The sequence below is a fragment of the Anolis carolinensis genome, unplaced genomic scaffold, assembly GCF_035594765.1.
Source record: "Anolis carolinensis isolate JA03-04 unplaced genomic scaffold, rAnoCar3.1.pri scaffold_8, whole genome shotgun sequence".
Classification (NCBI taxonomy): domain Eukaryota; kingdom Metazoa; phylum Chordata; class Lepidosauria; order Squamata; family Dactyloidae; genus Anolis; species Anolis carolinensis.
In genome coordinates, this window is record NW_026943819.1 from 17,078,729 (window position 1) to 17,091,664 (window position 12,936).

The window sequence follows — 12,936 nt, forward strand, 5'->3', positions numbered from 1 at the left end:
TACAACATAACATTACTGCGTATTGAACTGCTTTTTCTGTCAAATTTGTTGTAAAACATGATGTTTTGGGGCTTAATTTGTAAAATCATAACCTAATTTGATGTTTAATAGGCTTTTCCTTAATCCCTCCTTATTATCCAAGATATTTCTTTATCCAAGCTTCTGCCAGCCCGTTTAGCTTGGATAAGTGAGACTCTACTGTAGTAAGAACTTCTTTCTATATTTTGGGATGGCTTTGCAATCACTAAGCTGGACTCAGAAGCTTCACTGATAGTTAGCATCAGTAACACAGTTGTTGGCATCACTTATTGGTATAGGTCAGGCCTGTAGCCAGGATTTTGATTCGGGGGGGGGGGGGGGGGGCTGGGATTTTGGTTTTGGGGGGGGGGGGGGTGAGTCTGAGTGAGAGAGGATCTACCCTAGCAAACCTTTTGTATCGTTTAAATAATAAATGTAAGGTCTTTTCTCGGACCACCCCGAGAATTTTTTTGGGGGGTCTGAAGCCCCTCAAGCCCCTCCCCCCAAGGATACGGGCCTGGTATAGGTCTTGGAGGAATGAAACAAGCAAAACAGGATGATACGTGGTCATTGATTAAAGAAGGGGCTGATGAGTGAATGTACTTCTTCAAAAATCCTCTTAGGAGGTATATTTTCAGTGGGACTTTGATGCTCCAGATGAGTTTGCAAAAGCACCACCATAACCTTTGTGTAGGAGATTAATTGGTTCATTGCATCTTCTGTATGCAAATGAAAATTGTGGACAAAACCTTTACTAATCTCTCATTAGAATTTGACAATGACGCAAAGTATTGGATAAACTTGTTATGGTTTGATCCACCTTGCAAGGCCATCAGTAGACCATACCTGATAAATAAAGGGTAAAGAAGCCTCTTATTCCATGGACTCCACAAAAATACAATATTATTGATTTCAGAGAGGTGTTATTCAAAGCTAACCATGCACTGGATGGCAGCCATTATTCATCTTCTTCATCCTTTTCTTCTGCCGGTTCTATTTCAGCCCTAGCAAATCTTTGCTGAAAACTTTGTGGAAAATCTCAAATACAGTAGAGTCTCACTTATCCAAGCTAAACAGGCCGGCAGAAGCTTGGATAAGCAAATATCTTGGATAATAAGGAGGGATTAAGGAAAAGCCTATAATGCCGCAGAACTGTGGCTTACCTGAAGGAAAAAGGTGAGATCTCTATTCTTAAAGCGGAGCCTGGTTAAAGGAGATCACCTATAATTAATGCAAGGTCTCTGTTTTTAATATGAGACCTGGTAGAACCTTAACCTAAGTGCAGGCATATAGGGGAAACCCTATTGTTAATGCATAGCCTGGCATGTTGCGGGATGGGCTATTATTAATTTAAAGCCTGTTAAGAGGAGATTCTCTATAATGAATTTAAGGCAGGGTATAGTCTCTATGCTTAATGCAGTGTCTGATTAAAGGGAATCCCCTTTTCTTAACATAAGGCCTGACCCGTGGGAGCCCCTTCTTCTTAATATCAGGCCTAGCATTTATCTATCATATTCTTAATGCAAAGCCAAATGTATAGGGACCCACTAATCTATATATATAAAAGAGTAATGAAATTTCGGCCTAGGACAAAACAACAAAACTACACATCCCAGAAACACTAAACTTGGCAGCACAACCCCTCATCCATGCCTCTACATTCATACAACAAAAGAAAAATAAAGTCCTAATTAGAGGGAGAGGAATAATTGTTTTTATCGAATTGCTGCCAGTTAGAAGGCTAAGCTCCGCCCACTTGGTCTCCTAGCAACCCACTCAACCCAGGGGACAGGCAGACTTAGGCCTCACTTAGGCCTCTTCCCCACTGCCTATAAAATACAGATTATCAGATTTTAACTGGATTATATGGCAGTGTAGACTCAAGGCCCTTCCACACAGCTATATAACCCATTTATAATCTTATATTATCTGCTTTGAACTGGATTATCTTGACTCCACACTGCCATATAATCCACTTAAGTGTGCATTTTATACAGCTGTGTAGAAAGGGCCTCATACTTCGCCACAGCAACGTGTGGCCGGGCACAGCTAGTATTCATATAATTTCTGGTCTATATGAGACCCTTATTCTTTATGTTAAACTGGCATATGGGGAATTCACTATTGTTAATGCCATTCCAGTTATATCAGAGTCCCCGATTCTTAATGCTCAGCCTGGTAATAGGAGATCCTCGAGTCTTAATGCAAAGCCTGGTCAAGGGGTACCTCTTATTCTTAATGCAAAGTTAGGGAAATGTGTTCTTACACCGTTAATGCAAAGCCGGGTAGAGTATTAAAAATCTCCTTAGAACTTAGAGGATAGCTTCAATGTCAATTTGAACACCATCCTTTCCCATTCTGGTTTTTGATCGTATGAACTGTGAAACCTGGTTAGTAAAGGGGTTGTGGGTTTCATATATCCCCAGGATCCAGAAGATAAAACCCAAACTACCATGCACCTGAGGGTACTCATGTAGTGCCTGCCGCTGTATGGAATGGGAGAGAAAAATGAAGTGAAGGTAATTCATCAGCCCAACCCAGCATTTTCTGGTCATAAAAGGCGCCCTGGAATCATTAGCATCTGGGCTGAGTTTGCTGATGCCAGCTTAATCCCTGGCCAAAGCAACAGGTGTGAAGCAGAACCTCCATCTGCAACTAATGACCATCTGATAATAATAAAACACTGTTTTTCTCTCTTTCCTATTGATTGATCTTAAGCCCAGTCCTAAAGTCTTTGATCAGGCAGTAACCAGCCAAACTCTTTGGCATGAGCCATGGGCCTTTCTCTCAGGTAAAATATGATTGTTAGATTTGAAGGCAATGGTTGGCTTTTAAAACACACACCTGTAATGGGAATGTTAGAAAGAAAAATCCAATGGCATCCAGACAGCAGCACATTGTTTTCTGCTTTCCTTGAGGATGGAGGTAGACTGGTTGTATTCAATTTTGCTTAGAATGGGGATTTCCATCACGACATTGTACATTTCAAAATCAGAATCACTCCATTAAGAAAAACAGAAATCTCATCCCAGGTCCAAAGAGGCAACTATAGCCTCAGCATCTCTGAGAGTGGAGTCAACCAACTATTAAATAATGCACATTCTTCAACATTTTATGATTGAAAACAAGATTTATTACCTCTGAAGAAGAGCTTGAAAATTAGCTATTAAGATAAATAAATAGTACAATATGCAGAAACCAATAATAAATGATCAGTAGTAAGATGATGCCCTAGGACATGGAACACCTCTCCAACCATTCAGTTCGTTTCATCATGTCATTGTATTTTTCTTAGAAGAAACTTTCTGTGCTGTGTAGGTTCTGTTCCATACACAGCAAGCATAGCACATTCACAGGGCGTGTAATAACTTGCCCCCCATTGATTTCAAGATCAAGAATATGCTGCTGCTGCTACTACAGTTGTTGCTGTATGCCTTCAAGACAATATGGCAACCCAAGACAAATCTGTCACAGGGTTTTCTTGGCAAGATTTGTTCAGAAGGACTTGCCATTTCCTTCCTCTGAGGCTGAGTGTGTGATTTGCACCCAATGGGTTTTTATGGCTGAGACCCTTGCCTACAGAGTCCTAGTTCAACAATTTAACCACTACACCATAACAGGTCACTAAAATAATGACAATTTGTTAAATAGTAGTTGTCATACCCCAGCTACCTTTGGCTTCTGAACCTGATCCAAAAATGAACTATGACTTATTCTGACTTTTTACCTAGTCCACAGAGCTCTTGCCAATTACAGCTGCCGGCTGTTGATAGCTCGGATGATTCCTTAATTGGGAGAGAAAGTGAAAATATTACTCCCATGGCGGAACCAGATGTTCTTAGTTCCCCAGAGAATGTGTCCTTCAACAGAAGGGAGTTTCTGCATCGCCAGAGGTCTGAGAAACAAGAACTCCGCAGGAGTAACCGCTTGGCATCTCGAGGGGATAATGGATAGAAGGTTTTCCCTTGGGAATTTTTAGGGAGTTTGGCTTTCCTTGTTTGTGATCAAATCTAAGTTCCATAAAAGTGTTTTGCACCGTGGACACTTTGTGGTGTCAACTTTGCTATTTCCTGAGAAAGGTTCTCCTGTTTCTTCCAAGCCAAGTTTCCAGATCCTGGTGGCCAAGCCGAGCCGCGACTCCCGAGTAGACCCAGATTAAGTCTACTTCCTTGCCTTGTTCCTGAACCAAGTTTTGCCTCAGCTTCATCACATTCCTGCCTTGATATCAAGGACTTCCTAGAGACTTTGGACTTTGTTATTCAGTCTTGCTTCCTTGTTTTCCCCCCACTCAAGAACTTTCCAACAGTTTTGAGTGTGTAGATGAGAGGTTGTGCTGTCAATTTTTGAGGTTGTGGGGCATTTAGTTTAGTTGTTTTGTCCGGTGCCATGATTCCATTACCGTTTTATATATATAGATGGGCTAAGTCTGGCAGCTGTGCTCCCCATGTGTGGTGATTTCCACTCCTGTAGCCCTAAAACTGAGGGGATGGGGAGCCTGGGGAAGCCTGCCTATTGCCACCATTGAACTGAACATTTTCATATTTTCAAATGTGGAACAAAAACGCCCATTCGGAAAGGCGTCCATTTTCGGAAAGCACTTGAAAACAAAAACGGGGGGCTTATAAATGAAACAAACAGAAATGGATAGTGAGTCTATACAAATGCACAAGTCTATTAAATATACTAAAGAAAGCTTAGAAGCTGAAGGCAGCCGACCATTCAAATGTTATCTTATAATCTTGCAATGTTTGTGAAAGAGTAGGTTGTCTGCACTGCATGTTTTCCTTTGGCTCAACATAAGTTGAGAAAAAAAAATTTTTAGCCATGCGATTTGGGGGCTCTTTGTCATGCAGCCTGTTAAACAACCAATACCTGCTGAAATTCCCTCTTTCAAACAACCGTTAAAGGTACAGGGATGCTTTTCAGTCAAGCAATCCTATTGCGAGATTTCAAAAGAAATCTTCCATAATGATGTTGGGTATCCCTTCCCCCCCCCCCCCCCCTTGGGAGAAGCCATACTCTTAAGGGCCTGCCCAGCTATGTTGATTTAAACACACACCGAAACACACACACATTTGCACACTTAACTTTCCATGATGTTTATATTAAAACATTTTTCCAAGTGTCTTAGACTGACACATTTTCTCTCTTTTTATTTATGATGCCAATTAAAAACCCTGCCTGTAATTTTACCTCAGGAAAAGCCTCATTCGCCCCAGACAGCTCTGTGGAGAGTTACTCATAGCTTTAATTTCGTTTTCAGCATTAAACAACATTGTTTGCATCATTTAAACATATGCTGACACTCAACTGCCTGGGCCCACTTTGACTAAGACTGTTTTGCTACAGCTGGGTGCCACCGTCATAGCTATTTATTTAGAGTACTCCATATTTTCTGTAATCTGTCCCTACATAAAACACTTAGCCTGTCCTTTTAAAAAAGTTTTGGAAAATAAAATTTAGAGATGCTCTTTAAAACATGAGTTCTTTCATAGTCATTTTGCAGGTATTCACCACTGCATTTGCATTTTCAACTAATGTTTATAGAAGGTGTTGCTGTAACTGCTGAGACACAACCCCAGAAAAACATGTTTGAGTTAAATCTTTGGACTGATTCAACTTTATCAATCTTGAGTTGATAAATTACTGTTATTAGTTTAAGAAATTACCTTTGGACCGCAGTCCCTAAAGGGCATAGCTGTAGTCCAAAAGACAACTTTACCAAGCTAGGCTTGAGAATGAGCCATGCGTCTGCCTGCCTGCCTTGAGCTCTGTTGTAATAATTCCAGAGTTTTGGAGACTCAGTTGCAATGTTTTCAATGCAAGATTTATTCAGAAGGTGCTTGCTGTTGCCTTGACTTGTTGAATCAACAACAACAACAACAACAACTCTTTATTGATTGGTCAATTTTGACCATATCAAAACATGTGAAACATACAAAACGTACACACTTACCCATACATACAGTAAAACCATGTAAAACCATGTATAGATACAAAGCATCCCGGCCTACTAGCCTGCCAACCCACTCCTAGGTATTTATGCAAATACAGAATAAAAAGATTAAAATTAATTATTCCCTTAAAGTAAGGTTTAAGCAGGGACAAAGGTAAGTAAAACTAGTGGCTTGTCCATAGTAAATTTTAAATTTGGATTTTGTTATTGGCATTAATATCACAGCTCTCCGCTTCCATCTTCTCGCGGATGGCCAGCGCTTTTTGCGTAAAAAGGGTCAGTTTTAAAATAGAGTTTTTATCTGGACCCTGTAGAAAGATGTGCAATTTCTCCTTATTCTTTAGACGAGGATGGTTCTCCAGCAGAGGCTCTAAATAGAAAGATCGAATCCTGTTGTAATAGGGGCATTTTAAGAAAAAGTGTTCTGAGTCCTCCACTTCTGCATCTGCCTCGCGGCACGCACAGGTTCTCTTCATATAGGGGATATTCTGACGTTTACCTAGCTTGGACTTAATGTCGAGCTGCTCGAATCTAGCCCGGGTAAAGAGTTTTCTAATATATAGTGGAAGTGTAAAAAAGAGGTTTCCATGCCCACGTTGCATTTAAATTTAGCCAGGTATGGAGTGGCTCTAGCTTGCGCTATGATCATAAGATCATTTTGTGCAACAATGTCAAGGGCTCTTTGGTAGACAATTGAGCACACTTTAGCCCCAAAAATTTTTTTAGTTCGATGGGGGCAAAACCTAACTCACTGACAGTGTGGCCGAGTCTGCTTAACCATGATGACCATTCTTTGTGGTTTTCTTGCTCTAATAGGCATATGGCTGGGAGTCTATGTGGTTGCATTTGTCTTATTTTGTACCACCAATTGATCTGCCTCTTCAGAATTACTGTGGAAATTGGAGGTACTCCCATCTCTGCTCTCACTGCAGCTGACAGGGATGATCTCTCCACACCTAAGCCAATTTTCAAGTGGCGAAGTTGGAATCTTTCTACCAATGCCAGATCTTGATCACCCCATATTTCAGCTCCATACAAAGCAATGGGGAACACCTTAGCCTTAAGAACCTTCAGAAAGGGATGCAAAGATCCCGGGTAATTATGGTTACATAATTTATGAATTGCCTGCGTGGCATTATCAGCTTTTGCAATACTTAATTTTAGGTGTTGGGACCAGTATTTAAATGTCCTCACTTGTTCCACTTTGTGCCCATCAAGGAGCCAGTTGTAAACCTAGACCATTATTTTGGATTTTTCTTTATTTATGGTGAGGGCATTTTCAGTACAGTATTGGCTAAGTTTTTGCAGGGACCTAGTCTTGACTAGTTACTCAAGGTCACTCAATGGGTTTTCACAGCAGAGCAGTGATGTAAAGTAGGGTTATACTTTTGGGGTAAACCTTGAACCGTTTCATATCCTGGCTTTCAGCGGGGGCCGCGATCCTTTTTTGGGAGCCCCCCGAAATCAGGAGGGCAGATATCTGTTTTCACTCTGGGGTATCGAAAAATCCATTTTCTATCAATCCAATATGGGGAGGGGGTTTCCCAGGCTCCCCTTCCCATCATAGGTATTTAAGCTGTTTCTACTCGAGAGGAGAGGCGCTCAGCTGCAGGCACTGGCACACACACCCTGCGAGTAAGGAACAAATAAAATCAGTGGAACTGATGCCACCCTTTGAACTTGATCCTTCTCACAAGGTGAACAATGGGTAGCATTATGTAACAGATGTCCTTCAACATACTCTACTTTTCGCTGGGTCGTACCTAATACCTTCACATTGTTTTGGACTACAATACCAATTATCTCAACTTGTAGATCCAATTACCCGGGGGGATGGGTGCTATAGTCCAAAACACCTGGAGCTTGGATAAAACGGAGACAAACCGTAAAATGAGTTGACATAAAACTGGTTGTTATGACAAGAGCGTGTTTTCATGATTTTTTTCCCCCTGCCTTACCCCATTTGTCCAGAAATGCAGACCTGTCATTTTTCAAATTAAGATTTTCTCATAGGTAAAATATCTGACATCTCCCCATATGTGTTTAATTTATTAGTATGTTTATTTGGGGGAAGAAGAGCCAGGTGTAGAGAGCTGTGCCTGCGAGTGGTAAGTAAGAACGGAGAAACAAAGAAAACAAAAACATCTGAGTTGAGGAGGATGGTGCAGTGAAATTTGCTAGTAAGTGCAGATTTAATTTGAAGAGTTTATGGCTTTGTCATATGTAAAATGTAGACAGGTGAGTCATATTTTATACTATTCACATCTAGCCCTAGAGAGGAGCTTATGAGACACTCCTGGAGAGGGTTAAGTAGGAGACTCATAATGTGCAGAAAAGGGCATCAAGCAAAGGCTGAGTGGGAAGTGTTCAAAGATGTCTGCAGAGACAAAACGCAGGAGGAGAGTCAGTATCTGGAACCGAAGTTAGACAGACTGAGACTTGGCAGACATTACGTGAACAAGGAGATTAACAAACCATCAGAACAAATTCCCTGGGGCTGAAGGGGAGTTCCATATCTGGAGTTCCATATCTGGAAGGTATTTAAATGCAGAAGAGCTGTTTGCAGCAGAAGGTACATTTTAACATAGACTTTGCGCTGGGATTAAATACCAATCTGTTCACATATAGCTTGACTTATGATGCACCAGAGGAGGAGAAACAAGGAGAAGTAGTATTGTGTACCAACGATGTTTACATCTGTGATGAAGTCCATGAAGACAAACCCTGTAAAGAATATAACAGGTTCAACTACAGTAGAGTCTCACTTATCCAACATAAACTGGCCAGCAGAACGTTGGATAAGCGAATATGTTGGATAATAAGGAGGGATTAAGGAAAAGCCTATTAAACATCAAATTACATTATGATTTTACAAATTAAGCACCAAAACATCATGTTAGACAACAAATTTAACAGAAAAAGTAGTTCAATGCGCAGTAATGCTATGTTGTAATTACTGTATTTACGAATTTAGCACCAAAATATCACAATGTGTTGAAAACATTGACTACAAAATGCGTTGGATAATCCAGAATGTTGGATAAGCGAGTGTTGGATAAGTTGGACTCTACTGTAATTCCTTTCTTGCCTTGCAGAGCATTGCATGGTCCAGAAGGTGAAAGAGGCATCAGTTATTTCAGATCTGATGAACATAAGCTACATAGGATGTTCATGCAAACGCACACTAAATTGGTTGCTGTGAGTTTTCTGGGCTGTATGGCCATGTGCCAGAAGCATTCTCTCCTGACGTTTCACCCACATCTATGGCGGACATCCCCAGAGGTTGTGAGGTCTGTTGGAAACTGGGCAAGTGAGATTTATATACCTGTGGACTAATGTACAGTTTGGGAGAAAGAACTCTTGTCTGTTTGAGGCAAGTGTGAATGTTGCAATTGGACACCTTGATTAGCGTTGAATAGCCTTGTAGCTTCAAAGCCTGGCTGCTTCCTGCCTAGTGGGCACACTAAATGCATTCTTACAACTTATCATAGTACATGAGTTGTCCTTTAGGCTCCTTTTACACTGCCATATAAATCCAGATTATCTGCTTTGAACTGGATTATATGGCAGTGTAGACTCAGATAATCCAGTTCAGATAATGTGAATTATCTGCTTTGATAATCTGGATACTATGGCAGTGTTGAAGGGGGTCTTAGTCTTAAATCTTATTTGAACCTCATGTTGAGATTTGGGGCCCATGGGGAAGAAAAAAGTGGAGGAGATACACATGTCACATCAATGCACAATTGCTATCCATAGTTTTCGTTCCAAATGAAGCAAGAAGCACTTTACAGTCCATTTTTGAAAACTCTATAAGATATGAATAACAATAACAACTTTATTTTTATACCCCGCCACTATCTCCCAATTGGGACTCAGGGCAGCTTACACCAGGGGTCCTCAAACTTTTTAAGCCGAGGGACGGTCCACAATCCTTCAGACTGTTGAGGGGCCGGATTATCATTTGAAAAAAATACAAACAAATTCCGATGCACACTGCACATGTCTTATTTGTAGTGCAAAAACAACAACAACAAGAACAATGAAAGAACAATACAATATTTAAAAATAAAAACAATTTTAACCAACATACATTTATCAGGATTTCAATGGGAAGTGTGGTCCTGCTTCTGGCCAATGAGATAGTCAAGTTAATTAGGGTTGTTGTTGTTGTTGTTGTTGTTGTTGTTGTTGTTGTTGTTGTTGTTGTGTGCCTTCAAGTCATTTCAGACTTTGGGTGAGCCTAAGTCTAAAATTTATTTATTATTTATTTACTGCATTTATTTACTACATTTGTATCACACCCTTCTCACCCCAAAGGGGACTCAGAGTGGCTTACAAATTATATGTACATACAATATATTATATTATTAGCATAGCACAATATTAGCATTATATATTACTATATTGAACTATACCACTATACTGTAATATTATTAGTAATATTATATGTAATATAGAATATATAATTAATATTATTATATGGTATTATTATTAGTGTTATATTGTATTACATTATAATATTATTATCAATATTATATGTATATACAATATATTATATTGTAAAACTGAGGGCGGGGGCCAGGTAAATGACCTCAGAGGGCCGCATCCGGCCCCCGGGCCTTAGTTTGGGGACCCCTGGCTTACACATGGGGCAAATACCATAATCCTTTGCTTAGAAATGGGGAAATTATTCCCCTTATGTTACCTGTCACTTAAACTCACATACTTCTTGTAGGGTTTTAAAAAATATACTAGTGTGTGACAGTTCAATGGACATATATCAGAAATTTAAACCTACCGTATCTCCTTGAGAAGAAACCAACAGACAACAGATTGGGACACAAGATGGAAGATTACAGTTCAATAAAATGCAGTGCTGCCATCCAAAGATTACAAAACAATAGCAGTAGAAAGTAGAAGAAAGTGAAACAGACAGATCTATATTTTCATAGACATGATGTTTTCTGTTGCCAAGTCCATGTTAGGGAAATTGGTTCTTCACTTGCTGCTTTAGAAATCCCATTTAATTCTCTTTGACCTTCTTCGCAAAAATGACTGTGTGGAGAGATGAAACCACATATTTGCATTCCTTCCGACTGTTCGTTCTCCAGCATGTTGACATGCATCACAGGGGGTAAAGTGTTCCTACTTCCAGGTTTGTTCAGTCATGCCTGTGCTTTGGCGAATGTGGTCAGGAAACGGTGTAGACGCTGGGATTCTGCCTCATTGGGATTAAAATAGTCTTCTATAAACACCGTTGAGCCATACAGGTGGAACCAAAACAGCTGTTCTTTATCCATCTCTGCAAAACTACAGTATGCAGCTAGGGCCCTTTCCACACAGCGGAATAAAATCCCACATTATCTGCTTTGAACCGGAATATATGGCAGTGTGGACTCAGATAACCCAGTTCAAAGCAGATATTGTGGGATTTTCTGCCTTGATATCATCATCATCATCATCATCATCATCGTCATCGTCATCATCATCATCTAATTACTTATTAATCGCCCTCCATCCAAGATGCTCTAGGCGATTTACAAGATAATATTGTAAAGGATAAAAACACATACATACAAATATTGATAAAATTAACATAGATTAAAAGCTCTAGTAAAGAGCCAGGTCTTGAGTGCTAGGGTTAAAGGGTATTCTGGGTTATATGGCTGAGTGGAAGGGTTCATAAGAGATTTAGGACTATACTGATTACAAATTATTCCTATTCTACTATACCCTAACATTTTTACTGTAAATGGATGATATAAAACAAATAAAATAAAAACAAAGTGACAGAAGACCAGATATTTCAATCTATATATATAAAAGGGTAATGAAATTTCGGCCTAGGACAAAACAACAAAACTACACATCCCAGAAACACTAAACTTGGCAGCACAACCCCTTATCCATGACTCTACGTTCATACAACAAAAAGCTCCAGCTACTCCAGAAAACGACCAGGCTTTGAGACTGCAAAGCTATTCACTGCTATTCCACCTGGCCAACAAAGGATTCCCATAAGCTACAGCAACGCGTGGCCGGGCAAAGCTAGTATGCATATAATTAAAGAAGAACACTGGTTATTCATTATGTAAGATAAGTTTTCATGGAATTAGCAATATGGATAGAGCAATTATGTCCTTCCAGAAAGATCTGCCCAGGGGATGCCTGGATGTTTTGATGTTTTACCATCCTTGTGGAAGGCTTCTCTCATGTCCACGTATGGAGCTGGAGCTGATAGAGGGAGCTCATCCGTGCTCTCCCCAGGTTGGATTCCAACTGGCAACCTTGAGGTCAGCAACCCAACCTTTCAGTCATCAGTCCTGCTGGCACAAGGTTTTAACCCACTGGGCCACCTTTTCCAGGTGATACAGCAATTTAGTGAATCCTTTTTAAAACTTTGTTGAAATCATCTTCAACTGAAAAGTATCTGTTTCTGGTTTCTCTTAGATTATATCAGAATAGGACCTTGGCCTGTGATCTGTTGAAAGAGTAGTTCCATATACAGTACAATGGAAGATGATCCTTCATATAGCTGTATTATGTGCTAGGTTGTTTCTGGAAACCAATAATTACATATACAATTATTATATTTTTCTGAATAATTCCCTGGGAAAATTTAGGAATGTCTAATGCATTTGTGTGTGCGAGCGTGAGCATGAGAGAGAAAAAGAGAAAGAAGAATGAGAATGAAGAAGAGTCTGAAAGTGTTAAAGTTAGTGCAAACACCTGCATATGAAGTTGTCATTAACATATGCTGGTATACAACAGGTTTTTGGGTACTGCCATTAAAGACTGATAGCTTGATAGATGGAAGGCATTACATGAATTAAATAAATCATTTCCCCAGATGTAACTCATAACTGTCCTTTTGTCCCCCCAGAGTTCAAACCGCACATGATCCTGGGAATCATTCTCTGGTTCCACCTTCTACTTGATCAGTGTAGTATTGAAAATGC